Raw genomic sequence first — 14,717 nt, 5'->3', positions numbered from 1 at the left:
TGCATATGTATTATTTGTATGTGTGTTATGTCTGGTTCTATGTCTGCATGTTTTTGCATGGAGGACTGTTTCATCAGATTGTACCTATACAATCAGCTGACAATAAACTAAACAAAGCAGCCCATTTGATTAGTGTCCCATCAACCATATCTTTATTCCCTCCTACACCAGTCCTCAATGGTTCTATGTGCATTGTCTACATAATTAACTGCAGTTGCTCACCAAGAAAACTTCACTGGCTGCACTTGATCTGTGACCTCTGCCAAAACACAAGGTGCACAGAGACCCCATCATCATTCAGATTTGGAAACATTGTTGTTCATCTGCTCTTTCTGGTTAGAAATGCTGAAACTCCCTGCCCAATAGAAGATGAGGTGCATTGATAAAGTGAATGTCTGTTCTCTTTATGATAAAGTAGAGGAGGCAACACTTTTCACTCAAAGGGTGGTCCATATCTGGATCAAGCTGCCAGAGGAAACTGTAGAAGTGGGCACCATTCTGACATTCAGAAGACATTTAGGCTGATAGTTGGATAGGTACAGCTGAGAAAGCCATGGAATAATTGCAAGCACATGCAGCTGTCTCAGAACATCATCTTGGCCAGGAAGTTCATTGGTTCAGTTCACCACAAACTCCTCCAGGACAAAAAAATGATGGATAATAAATATTGGATCTGTCAGCAACGTACATATTCAATCAAATAAGTCTTGAAATGGCAGAATTGTACATCACTGAAACAGGGCCTTCAGCCCATCATATTCACATTCCTTGTTTTATTGAGCTAGACTAATCCTGTTGAACTGCACTAGGTTTTCAATCTTGTATGCCTTGCTAATTGAAAAAACTTGTTTACAAGCTTTCATGTCTTGAGACTCTCTGCCTCCTCCAAATCTTCAGCCATTGTATTCCAAAGTCCAACCACACTCTGTGGAAAAAGATAATCCCCCTCAGATTTCTTCTAAACTTCTTCTCCCTTGCCTTTAATTTATGTCCCCTGATTACAGATTCTTCTGGTAAGATGAAGAGTTAGCTATCTTCTCTTTCATTCCCCCTCACGCCTTAAAAGTATACCTTCTTTGTTTTTGAACACACCCATACTGAGAAAAAAATTATAACCTGCCCAATTTATTTTCTGAATACCAGCAAATGATTTAAGTTTAAGACATTCAGTGCATGGTTTTGATCATCTGTTTAACAAATTAGCCAATCAGGCCTGTTGTTAAGCTTGTTAAGAATTGTACAAAGATTACTACCTGTTTATGGTGTCAATGGGGCAAGTGTGAGTCAGATCTGATCCTGAGACATTGTGTGCTGGCATAGATCGAAACACTGGGAGACATATTAAGAGTATGAAGTCTCTTATCCAGTATTTCAAACTGCTGACCAAACCTCAATTGTATCTTCTGACTACAACAAAATTTGGTTTCTCCTCTTGGACAACATTTGAAAGGCAGTTGAGTGTATGTCAAGTTTCCCAGGGAGCAATTGAAAATTATTTTAGATCATAAATCAAGCTGTCTATAAAGAAGGAAGCAGGAAATGAAATAAAATTGTCAGGTTAATTGGTTGTGGCTCAAAGATTTAAACTATTATCTGTTGAAAAGCTTTCATGCTCCTGTCTCTCTGACTTGCTGGATAATGACAAGATTTGTTTACTGTGCAAAAAGATTTCTCCTTGGATTGCAGACAATCTTTCAAGCTCGGAGGTTTGGATCTTGAATCATGTGTAACAGTGCCAGTCTCCATCCTGCACTCTGGCTTGAATGTATGTGTGAGCATTCTGTCTGATGGGGGCCGCTTCAGGAAGAGCATTTTGTCAGCATGATGCCACAAGGAGGTTTCCCGCCTCGAGTGAAGGGGGATGACTTTCTGAAAGTATTTGAACCCAGTTCATATTGACGTCGAAGTGGCAATTGCATTGCTAGTTGTGGCACTAAGCCTGACTGAGCATGAAGTATAATTAATTCCCTGTTGTATCCTGCAATCTCAAAATTAGGCTGGACTTCTGTATTGACAATGGAGTATTATAAAACAAATATGTCTTTCCTTCTCAAACTTTCTATTTCACCTCCATAACTGTGACTCAGTTGGAATGGTGATTGGACTGCACTGCTCTCAGGGCTGCCATCGAGTGTGGATTGGGGAAGCTTCAATGACAGCATTTTGCTGAACTTCATTATTTTGCATTGAAAAGTCAAACTTGTTTGTTGCCCAAGCCAGGCATCAGCAAGCTTAGTAAGATTTGTATAAAGATTGCTACCTGTCGATGGTGTCAATGGGGCAAGTGTGAGTCCGATCTGATCCTGAGGCATTATGAGCTGGCATAGATCGAAACACTGGGAGACATATTAAGAGGATGAAGTCTCTTATCCAGTGTTTCAAACTGCTGACCAAACCTCAATTGTATCTTCCGACTATAACAAAATTTGGTTTCTCATCTTGGAGAACATTTGAAAGGCAGTTGTGAGTGCATGTCAAGTTTCCCAGGGTGCAATTGAAAATTGTTGCTTCTCCTGTTGACACTAGGATGATTTCAATCCTTTTTGAACTAGGTCAAGCACCTTGTTATTTACTCTGAGGAAACATCTAAGAACATTAAACTCAGAAAAAACATTTGATTTTAGTCTACTAGTAAGTTCAGGAAATCAATGAGTTCATTTTTAGTTCCACTGTGATGGTATATGAGGCCCCTCCTGACTTCACAGGACATTATAGGTAATGTATTTTCTTTGCATGTTGTTGAAATTGGTTCAAATAATATTGAGCCCATACCGCCCAATTACACCAGTTAACCCATCAACCCTGTATGTCTTTGGAATCTGTACCGAGGAAACCCTTGCAGACACTGAGATAATGTGCAAACTCCTTACAGATTCAAAACCAGGACACTGTGCTGTAATAGTGTTGCACTATCATTGCTGTAGTTTGGCGAATAAATACAGTGAGCTCTTAAGACTTGAAGGTGTTTTCTTTGCAAAAAAAAACAAAGAAATTTGTTTCAAAGATAGAACAGTAAACAGAAAATATGTTGATTCCATGGTTTGTGTGGCTGAATAAAGAAGTCAAATAAAAAGCTAATTGGAATTATTGCGCAACGTGGTATATCACAAGTTGTGGGGGGTCCCTGCTGTTCCACAATCTAGAGGAATAAAGTGCAACATGTTTGTGCTGGCTGTTGACAATAACCTGGGTGGTAGTGGAGGTGATGGGGAAGATGCATACAACCCAAAGTGAATGGATGTCGATATGTCTAAAACATATAAATGTTTTGATGAGGGATCAACAGGGTAATGGTCCCCTGCTGAGATGTCTATATCCTGGATCACAGTTTCAAATTAAGGAGTTAGCATTCAGGTTTCTTCACCCAGAGAGTAGAGTATCTTTGGTAGTCCCTAGTTGGGGCATCTGAAGGCTCAGACACTGACAATATTCCTGCAAGAAATTGAGAGGTTTTCGATATTAAAGGATTCAAGGGATTTAGGATTGGACTAGTGCTGAAGGGAAGTGATCTATTATCATTTCATTTTAAATCATATTTAACTTAAATAAATACAAGCATCTTGCATGTGGATTACATGAGAAAAAATTAGGGAAAATATGAAATCTAAACAAACCCTAAAAACCATATCCAGAAAGTTTGTCAAGAGCGAAATGGAAAACATTTCTATTACGGAGATGATGACTCTATAATCTCTGAAAAATCTTTGCAATGGCCAAAGCAGAGCTCTTTACTTGATTGATGTCTATGTCATTGGACTGAATAGCCACTCTCTCTATGACAAGTATAGATATGGTGGCTACAAGGTGTACAATTATGAACTGAGAAGATTATTTCCACAGTATCTCGACAACTCTAACCATTCCATTCCAAATAACAATCCATTCTGACCGACAAACAGATCATGCATCATCTACAAAATAATATGTTGTGTAAAAACAAAAGAGAAATGCAATAACAGTACCTCAAAGAGTGAAGGTTTTTAGAGAGAAATCCCAGGTTGGATATTAAAAATTATTCCACAGGTGTATTAATCATCCAGAGAACATCAATGTGTTTAAAAATTAATCCAGCTATTCGTATGTTAATTGCTGGAAATGTCTGGAAAATTTCAATTAATTTATTAAATGAGTTTTAATTTATAAAGCCAGCACTATAATTCATGGTAAAATTGCATTGTTTCACCAGGATTATACGATTTTATAATAAAATTGAAGGATTTGTTTGGACTATCAATTTTTAAAATAGTTTCCAGCAATTGAGATTTCTCCAAATCATATTAATGCCACCTCAATGCCCCACATGAATTTAGCACAGCCATAAATGCTGATGAGTGTGTGTATATGTATGTAATGTGTGTGTGTGTATATATATATATATATGTATATATATATATGTGTGTGTGTGTATATATATATGTATGTGTATATATGTGTACATATATATGTGTGCGTGTGTGTGTGTATGTGTGTGTGTGTGTGTGTGTGTGTGTGTATATATATATATTTATCCCCATTGTGGAAGTCCCCTTCAGAATGAATTCTCTTTCTTGAAATTTTACATTTATGTGCTACCCTTAAGGAATATTTGAGGCTGATACAGACACAGAATTTACTCGAAGGAAATCATTTTTATTGTGTAACTGGAACTCATCTTGATTCCCACCACCCCCCCCCCCCTCCCCACCCTGTCCACTTGTCTTTATTGAAATATGATACAAGGTCAAAAGAGAAGCACGTGTTTAAAGGACACAGAATAGGTGTGATAATATTTCAAAGCTCAGCCATGCTTAATATGATAAATAAGTTGGAGAAGAATAATCACCCCCTTTGCTGGCTGGAGAACGTTATTGCAGATTGTTTCCGTGGGATGATGAACTCACAGCACTGGAATCTGTGACAGTACAACTTGCTTATATTGTGTCGAAGGGAATAGATTTTTGGAAGAGCAGATTTTCTTTGTGCTTTCAGTCTCTTTTAGATGTTCTCGTCTGAGTCTAAGCTCTGCATGCCACTGCCCATCTACATCTTATTTCACTTGTTCCAGAAGCCTGTACGCTGGGTTTTGATTATTATTTCATAACTGGCTCCATTCCGGATAACATTCTTAGCTAACACAGCGAATATTAAGCCTTGGAACTGAGACAGACAACTCTTCTTTTTCACATCTGATTGACACTGGCACCCTTTGACTATTATTGTCAATGTGTTTAGCCCAAACTTCTATCAAAGTGAGAACAGATATCTTAATGTAGCTTTCCAGACCATTGACTTCACCAATAGCACACAACTCCTGAAGTTGCCTGACTTGTTCAGTTTTTTTTTGTGAAAAGGTTTGGGTTGTGCTGAGAGTGACTTGGCAAGAAGAAAGGCAATTTGGATAGAAAAGGAATAGGAAACTAATTGGATTGTCAATTGAAACATACCTGATCAATCAAAGATGAGCTGAAGGTTAAAGCTGAGGTGCAGTTTAGATGTTAGATTAATAAATTTGTTAATGCACTGCAGAAAAGTAAAAATTGTAATCCCTTACATCAGTGGTTCTCAACCTTCCCTTTCCACTCGCATACCATTTTAAGTTATCCCTATGCCATCAGTGCTCTGTGATTAGTAAGGGATTGCTTAAGGTGGTATGTGAGTGGGAAGGGAAGGTTGAGAATCACTGCTCTAGACCTAATTGTTACTGAAATATTTTGAGAAAAACTATCATTGACCCATTTCCTTTGCACGTGAGTCAATTAGGTATGGTTAAAACAGTGGTTTTCAAACTTTTTCTTTCCATCCACATACCACCTTAATCAATCCTTTCAATATTCCTTACACCATAAGTACTCTGTGATTAGTAAAGTGTGAGTGGAAAGAAAAAGGTTAAGTACCACTGCGTTGGATTTATGTGTTTTCTGGAAATGAAGGGAAGTGCTCACCATGCAAGACACATAGAAACAGAGGTATGAGAGGTATGAAACTCATTGCAGAATCTCTGAGGAACCATTACAGCTAGAAATACTGATAAAGGAAAAGAAATAAGAAATGAACAGGTAGTAGTTGCTGGTTAGATTTATGAAAAATTCAGGACACTACAATTTTCCTTACATAATAGAAAACATCAATTAGGAGCCTACCTATTGCTGAGGAAAGCTATTGTAGATTTTAACTTGTAGAATCATGCCAAAGAGAAAACCCATTCAATGTCCAAGAAATTGATTTTGAACCTGGTCATCATGGAGGCACCTGACTGAGATTCTCACTCTGTGAAAGACATTCAGTTGAGTCAAGTTTATTATCATTTGATTGTACAAGTACAACCTGTCAAAACAGCATTCTCTAGTCCTCAGTGCTAAACACACAGACGCACAACCAGACATAATTCACATACAATACGTAATGCTGACAAGTATTCATATTTTCAAATAAATAATTTCATAAATGAGTGTTTTGGATAGTTAGTGTGTATGCAGTTAGAACCATAGAACATCACAGCATAGAAAACAGGCAATTTGGCCCTTCTAGTTGTTGCTGAACTAGCATACATTATTCTGCCAAGTCCCACTGACCTGAAACCAGTCCATCGCACTCCATACTTCTCCTGTCCATGTCCATTTTTTTCTTAAATGTGCAAATTGAGGCCCTATTTACAACTTCGGCTGGCAGCCTGTTCCATCGTCTGTGTGAAGAAGTTCCCCTTAAACTTCTTCTCTTTCATCTTTAAATGATGTCTTCTGGTTTGTATTTCACCTAACCTCCTTGCATTTATTTAATCTATACCCCTCATAATTTTTTATATCTCCATCAAGCGCACCCCATTCTTGAATGCCCCAGGGAATAAAGTTCTAACCTGGTTAACCTATCGCTATAACTCAGTTCCTGAAGTCCCAGCAACATTCTAATAAGTCTTCTCTTCACTTTTTCAATTTTATTGATAGCTTTTCTACAGTTATTTGATCAAAATTGCACACAATATTCCAAATTGAACTCACCGACATCTTATACAACTTTACCATTATCATCCCAACTCCTATACTCAATACTGATTTATGGCCAATATGCCAAAAGCTCTTTGCAACCCTATCAACCCATGATACCAACTTTCAAGGAATTATGTATTTGTATTTCCAGATCCCCCATTCTATTGCACTCCTCACTGCCTTACCATTCACCATGCCAGTCCTACCATGATTTGACCTGCAAAGTGCAAAACCTCACATTTGTCTGCATTAAATTCCATCTCCAATTTTCAAGCCCATTTTTCCAGCTGGTCCAGATCCCTCTGCAACGTTTGAAAGCCTTCCTCACTGTCAACAAGATCTCCAATCTTAACATCATCTGCAAATGTGTTGATTCAGTTTGACATTATCATCCAAATCAATGATCCCTAAGCCATCCCATTAGTGACAGATCTCCATTCTGACAAGCAATCATCCACCACCATTTTCTGGCTTCTCCTGTATAGCCAATGTCAAATCCAGTTTACTACCTCACCATGAATACCAAGTATCTGAACTTTCCTGACTAACCTCGGACATAAAACCTTGTCAAAGGCCTTACTAAAGTGCATGTAGACAAAATCCATAGACTTTCCTTCATTGACTTTGCTGGTAACCTCTTCAAAATACTCTATCAGATTGGTTCAACACAGCCTGCTCTGCAGAGAGCCATATTGACTATCTGTAATCAGTTGGTAGCTATTCAAATACAAGTATACCCAATCTCTTAGGACACAATCCAATAATTTCACTACTGCTGACATCAGGCTCTCTGGCCTATAGTTTCCTAGGTTACTTTTGGAGCCTTTTTTAAACAACAGAACAACATGAGCTACCCTCTAATCCTCTAGCACTTTGCCTGTTGAACATTTTGAACACTGCTGACAGGGACCATGTAATTTCTACAGTAGCCTCCTTCAAGGTTCAAGAAAATATCATGTCAGGCCCTGGCAATTTATCACCCTTATATGGTCTAAGACAGCAAGCACTTCCTCCTCTTTAATCTGTATGGGTTTGATGACCTAATGCTTTTTTTTTCCTTACTTCCATTGACCCTGTGCCAGATTTTTAAGTAAATATTGAAGCAAAAAAAACCTTTTCAAATTTCTCCCATCCCCTCTGGCTCCATACTTATCAACCATTCTGTCCTTATTATCCTTTTGCTGTTAATATAACTGTAGAAAGTGTTATGGGTCTGGAGGATCTCAAAACCCAGTAGCAATAGATATTCACCAAGACAAATGGTGACTTAAACAAAAGTTGTTTTTAATTATCTTTAAACATGAAAACCGAATCACACTTTAACTTATCACTATTGACTTACTTAACCCCCTTCTAATTTTAAGCCCGTGTATATAATGTGTGTGTAAGTTCAGAAAGGCTCTTTGGTTCACAGTCCAATCTCACTTCTCATTCCTCCAAATTTTCTGGTTGCAGGCAATTCTTATATTGTGCACAGAATTTAACATTTATAAACTTCACCAGGCTTTGGTGCTTGAAAAGTAAATGGTTACCGCTCAGGGAAGTTCTTGTCAGTTTTCAGAGAGTAATATGTTGTTCCAGGACATCTACAACTGATGTACCTCTATCAGCCACTCCAGTGTCTTGCTGACGAAACTTGCCCCTTCAGGGTTCTCCAAATGATAACCTCTTTCTTTCAGGTCACCACAGAGTTGCTTTTTGTTTCACTTATTCCAAGTGAAACATTAGACAGCCAATCCTCTCCTCTTGCATGAATCACAAGGGCTTTAACCAGGCCGTCTTCCAAATGGTGCTTTCCACAAGCTTGCTGGCTTGTCCTATTCCAGTCCCAGCTGCTTCTGCTGACTGTAAAACTGCAGAAGGTTCACGAGAATGTTGACAGGATTTCAGGGTCTGAGTTACAGGGAAAGGTTGTGCAGACTGGGGCTTTTTTCTCTGGAGCGTAGAAGATTGAGAGGGGACTTGATAGAGGTGTTTAAGATTTTAAAAGGGACAGACAGAGTAAATGTGGATAGGCTTTTTCAATTAAGGAAGGGGGAGATTCAAACTAGAGGACATGGTTTAAGATTGAAGGGGGAAAATTATAAGGGGAACATAAGGGGAAATTTCTTTACACAGAGGGTGGTGGGGATGTGGAATGAGCTTCCGGCAGACGTGGTCGAGGCGGGATCATTGGTTACATTTAAGGAAAGACTGGATCGTTACATGGATAGGAGGGGACTAGAGGGGTATGGACTGGGTGCTGGTCAGTGGGACTAGGAGGGTGGGGATTTGCTACGGCATGGACTAGTAGGGCCGAAGTGGCCTGTTCTGTGCTGTAAGTGGTTATATGGTTATATGATCTCTGTCTGTCTGTCTCTCCCTGAGAGCCTCTTTGACTTTCTCTGCTTGAAAAACCACATGACCCTCTTAGAGCAACAAGTTCTCTTCCAGACAATCTGTGGCTCCAACAAGATCTTTCATCTGTTGCCTTTTGTAAACAACAATCAATTAGTGAAGTCTATTGAGCACTCTTCAAAGCTCTTGCAAAAGCTGTGGAGCTGATGTTTCTAGCATGGGGCAGAGGTCCAGTATTTTAAATGATCTATTTTAAAGTGTTTGTATGTGACTTACTCTAACAATGCTTTCCCAATTTATCTCCCAAAAACATATCTATATACTCCGTCACAAAAGCTTTCACATTGTCTGCCAAAGCAATCTCATGTTTTCTTTTGGCCTTCCTGATTTCTTCCTTAAATTTTTTCTTGCATTTTTTATACTCCTTAAGTTTCTCCTTTGCTCCTTGTTTCCTATACCTGCTAAAAACTTCTTCTTAACCAGATTCTCAATATCCCTCAAAATTCGAAGATTAACTTTGCCTTTAAGCCTGACTGGGACATACAAACCCTGAATGCTCAAAAATTCTTTGAAAGACCTTCCACTTACTGAACACATCCTTGCCAGAAAATAACATCCCAATCCATGCATTCTGGATCCTTTCTCATTTCCTCAAAATTGGTCTTTCTCCAATTTAGAAGCTCAATCCAAAGATCAGACTTATCTTTATCCATTAGTAACTTGAAACTAATGGCATTATGATCACTGGATCCAAAATGTTCCCATACACATTCTTCTGTCTTCTGTCCTGTCTCATTCCAGAATAGGAGACCCAGTATTGCACTTTCTCTAGTTGGTACGTTGATATATTTATTTGAAAAATTTTCTGAACATATTTGACAAGCTCCAAGCCTTCCAGCCCTTTTACATCCAGTCTCAGTCATTGTATGGAAAGCTAAAATTTTTACGTTTCCTTGAGCTTGCCTACTATCTCTCAATAGTTCTACAATTTTCAATGAGAATCGGCAGTCTATAAAACAACACGATGAAGGTGGTCATACTTTTCCTGTTCCTCAGATACACCCATATAGCCTCAGTAAACAAGCCCTCTGGTCTGTCTTGTCTGGGTACAGCTGTGATATTTACCCTGATGAGCAATGCCATTCCTCCCCCTTTCATCTCTCCTGCTCTATCATGAAACCCTGGTACATTGAGCTGCCAGTCTGGCCCCTTCTGCATTTAAGTTCCACTAATGACCACAATGTCATAATTCCACATCACAATCCTTGCTCCAAGCTTATCTGCCTTTTTGACCATACTCTTTGGATTGAAATAGCTGCACCTAAGAACATTTTACACATCTAACACTTAGATTTCTGACTTTACATGCAGTCTTCACATCAGCTTTTCTCTCCTCCACTCCACTGTGCAATCTGGTACTCTGGTCTCCAGCCCCTATCAAATCTAGTTTAAACCCACCTATGGAGCAGCACTAGCAAACCTTTACCACCCCCCCACCCCACCCCATCCCTAGTTCAGATGCAAACTATTTTCTTGGATCGGTTCCATTTTCCAGAAATCCAGTAACCTCACTAGCACATGACATGCATAGCAATCCTGAGATAATAACCCTGGAGGTCCTGCCTTCAATCTAATGCTGTACTCCCTTTGCAGGACTGCCTCATCTTTCCTACCCACATCATCAGTCTCTACTTGGACCACAACATCTAGCTGCTCAACCTCCCTTCTGAGAATGCCATGAACTCAAGTTTAGATATCTCAGACCCTGGGACCAGGGAGGCAAGATATTGTCTGGGATTCTCTCTCTTCTACAGAATCCCTTCTCTGTTCACCTAACTATGGGATCTCCTACACTATAGCTTACCTCTTCTCCCTTCTTAGCCACAAGACTAGACCAATCTCCAAGACATGAAAGACATACCCATTTGTCCCAAAAGACCTATCGCATCCACTTACCTCAACTCCCTTTTATCCCCCCAATCCAGGCACTCCCCCTTACATCCATGATACTTCACATGCCCTAAATCACTTCAACAACTTACAGTTCACTGAACTCGATGCCTTACCTTTACCATAAATATTCATACATATACACCAACATTCCCCCATACTGAAGGCCTCGAAATTTTTGTTTATTTCTTGACAACAAACCCAACCAGTCCCCCTTCATCCATAATGAGCATGTCAACTTTTAACTGACAATTTCCATCCCAAACTCAACTTCACCTGGTCCATCTCTTGCAATACTCTTTTTCTCATGCTTTCAGACTCCATCTCAGGAGACAAAAGAAGGATAGACATTTTCTATAAACCCACCAACTCCCACAGCTACCTTGACTACACTTCTTCACACACTGTACCCAGTAAAGATTCCATTCTTTTCTTTCAATTCCTCCATCTCTATCACATCAAAGTCTTACATTCCAGGTCAACCAAGATGTCCTCCTGCTTCAAAAACTTGCTTCCCATCTGCCACTGATGCTCACACATCCTCCAAAACCACCAATCAGTTGTTTCATGTGAAACAACACATGACTTGTGAATCTGCAGGTGTTTCATGTGAAACAACACTTGACTTGTGAATCTGCAGGTGTTTCACGTGAAACAACACTTGTGAATCTGCAGGTGTTTCATGTGAAACAACACTTGTGAATCTGCAGGTGTCATCTACTGCATCTGAGACTCCAGTTGTGGTTTCCTCTCCTTCAGAGAGACTGGTTGTAGACTGGGAGATAGCTTCATTAAGTACCCCGGCTGTCTGCTACAAAGCGGATATCTCCCGGTACCCACCCTTTCTATTCCCTGCCCCATTCCCTTGCCAATGTGTGTCCATCAAATCATGCACTGCCAGACTGCCCACCTGCAAACTGGAGGAACAACCCCTCATATTCTGCCTGGGCACTCTTCAACCAGATGGCATTAACATTAACCTTCAGTTTCCACCCCCATCTATCCCTGTTTCCTTTTCTCAAGATTTGTCTCTCTCTCTCTCCCCCCCTTTCCCCTCTGTCCCCTTTCCTCCTCTTCTACATTCCCCCCTCCTCTATCAATTCTCACCTTTCCTCTCTCCACATCTTTTATCTGTTGTCAGACTCCTCTCCCTGGCCTTTCATCTCTTCTACCCAAACTTTTAATTCAGGCATCTATCTTGAAGAGGGGCTCAGGACTGAAACGTTGATAATATATATTTACACCCTAGGGACACTGCAAGATCTGTTGAGTTCCTGCTGGATTCCTGTGTTTGTTACCACTATCACAGCCTTTGCAGACTTTTATGTTTCACTCAAGAGATGCAAAGAGCCCAGATGCTGAAAGAGCCATGTGTAGAATCAATCACAAAACTCACTCACTCATATCAGGATGATAGGAATTATCCAGCTTGGAACAGAACTTCAGTTGTGGAAAGTTCTCATTGAAGAGAACATTGATTGTAAAAGACATTTATTGTTGAAACTTCCCATTGCTGTAATTACCCAATTCAGAAACCAAGCACTGCAGAGCTAATCTATTGTAGAAACTATTCAATGTAGAATTCAAGCATTGCAGAAGTCAGAAATTGAAGAAATCAGCCACTGGACAACTTGCTCTCTTTTTGAACCCAAATATTGAATCCCCCCGCATTAAAGAAACACTCCTTCCCACAGAGCATGCCAACTCCTTTCCTGGAACCTACTGATGGTAAAATACCTATTGTAATATTATTCCTGATCTCTACCCACAACAGAATTCAGATTGCTTGCCAGAATACAACTCCTGTTCTCTGAAATCCTCATTTATCCAAAATTTTTTCGGAGCTGAACTGTCTAGGGGACCTCTGGCTCCCGGCCCCGGGAGCAGCGGGGACCCTGGGGTCCCAGTGGAGGCAGCGGCATCGGACCTTGGGCCCCCGAGCGGGAGCGAGGTCTCGCTGAGGTGTCAGTGATTGGTGATGACCCGCATCCTTTTGGTGAGAATTAAACATTATTTTAATGCTTACAATGCAGTACCTTGTTGTTTAAACACTTTTTTAGTGATTTGCTGATGCTGCTGGGGTGTTTTTTAAATGACCAGTTCTGGGAAGTAACCGTTTATCTGAAATGGGCCAGATCTCTGTTTGGATAATCGGGGTTGGACTGTTCATGACATCGTGTACAACCTGAGATTCTTTTTCCTGCAGGCAAGGCAGAGTTACCACTTATTGGTCGTGCAAAAGAAAACCTGTACAGTGTGTATGCATGTAAACAAATAAAGAAATGAAAACAGATAAGAAATGCAAACAAACTGACTGTGTAATATAGAGAGAATAAAATGAATCAATAAGTAAGACTCTTGAAATGAGTCCCTGATTGAGTTTGTCATTGAGGATGGAGGAGGGGTAGCAACTATTTCTGCACCTGGTCTTACGGCACCTAAGCTTCTTTCTTAATGGCAGCAACTAGAACAGTGTGTATGCTGGGTGGTGTGAATCCTTGATGATTGCTGTTGCCCTCTGAAAGTAGATGTACACAATAGTGAGGAGGGTCTTGCCTGTGATGTCCTGCTCTGTGTTCACTACCTTTTAGAGTGCTTTATGCTCCAAGATATTGGTGTCCCCATACCAGACCATGATGCTGCCGGTCAGCACATTTTCCACCACACCCCTGTAGAAATTTGCCATACCGAATCACCGCAAACTCCTGAGGATGTAAAGGTGCTACCATGTTTTCTTCATGATGCCATTAGTGTGTTGGGTCCAGAAAAGATACTCCGAGACAGTGACTCCCAAGAATTTAAATTTACTCACTGTCTCCACCTCTGATGCCCCACTGATCACTGGATTGTATACCTCTGGCATTCCCTTTGTGAAATCAACAATCAGTTCCTTAGTTCTGGTGACATTGAGTGCAAGGTTGTTGTTGGTGCACTATTCAACCAAAATTTCAAGCTACCTCCTCTATGCTGGCTCATCACCTTTATACAACCCACTGCCATGGTATCATTGACAAATTTGTAGATGGTGCTACTGTTGTTCTGAGCCACACAGTTGTACGTGTAAAATGAATAGAACAGAGGGCTAAGAATGCAGCCCCATGGGGTTCTGTTACTCACTTATAGAGTATGTCTCTTGGAGACTTGCTGGAGAACCCTGCCTTAGCAAGATTAGCCCATTGCAGAACCAATTTTTGGTGGAACCAATCCATTTAGAACCTACCTGTCAACAATAGAACAACTCAATATAGAACATGCCATTGTAGACCTCATCAGTTATAGATGTCATTGTTTTCTAATCCATAGAACTAAACAGGTGTACAATTTAACTATGATAGGATGCTGCCATTGCGGAAATCACCATTTGTGTCTTGTTCACCGCAGAACTTAATGATTGTGGAAAACAACACAATTAAAACTCAGTTTTCATAGAAGAAACCCATATTGTCCAGCACACCACTGAAGCCATCT

The 14,717-nt window shown here is 40.1% G+C and overlaps 1 protein-coding gene and 1 long non-coding RNA gene across 4 annotated transcripts in view; one reads left to right on the top strand and one right to left on the bottom strand.

The window, feature by feature from the left end:
* LOC138763393 (uncharacterized) overlaps positions 1–14,443 on the bottom strand; it is a 99,846-nt gene extending 85,403 nt beyond the window's left edge. For all 3 annotated transcript variants that reach the window (XR_011357521.1, XR_011357519.1, XR_011357520.1), the window contains exons 1-2: positions 14,367–14,443; positions 6,120–6,246 (exon numbers count right to left, since the gene is read on the bottom strand). This is a non-coding gene — a long non-coding RNA (uncharacterized lncRNA). The remainder of the gene's footprint in view (positions 1–6,119; positions 6,247–14,366) is intronic.
* The window catches only part of astn1 (astrotactin 1), a 2,519,376-nt gene that overhangs the window by 336,585 nt on the left and 2,168,074 nt on the right, over positions 1–14,717 (top strand). The gene's annotated exons all lie outside the window — the stretch shown is intronic.

The sequence above is a fragment of the Narcine bancroftii genome, chromosome 5 (assembly GCF_036971445.1).
Source record: "Narcine bancroftii isolate sNarBan1 chromosome 5, sNarBan1.hap1, whole genome shotgun sequence".
NCBI lineage: Eukaryota > Metazoa > Chordata > Chondrichthyes > Torpediniformes > Narcinidae > Narcine > Narcine bancroftii.
Note: the sequence above shows the minus strand (reverse complement) of the source record. Positions and strands in the feature narration are given on the sequence as shown.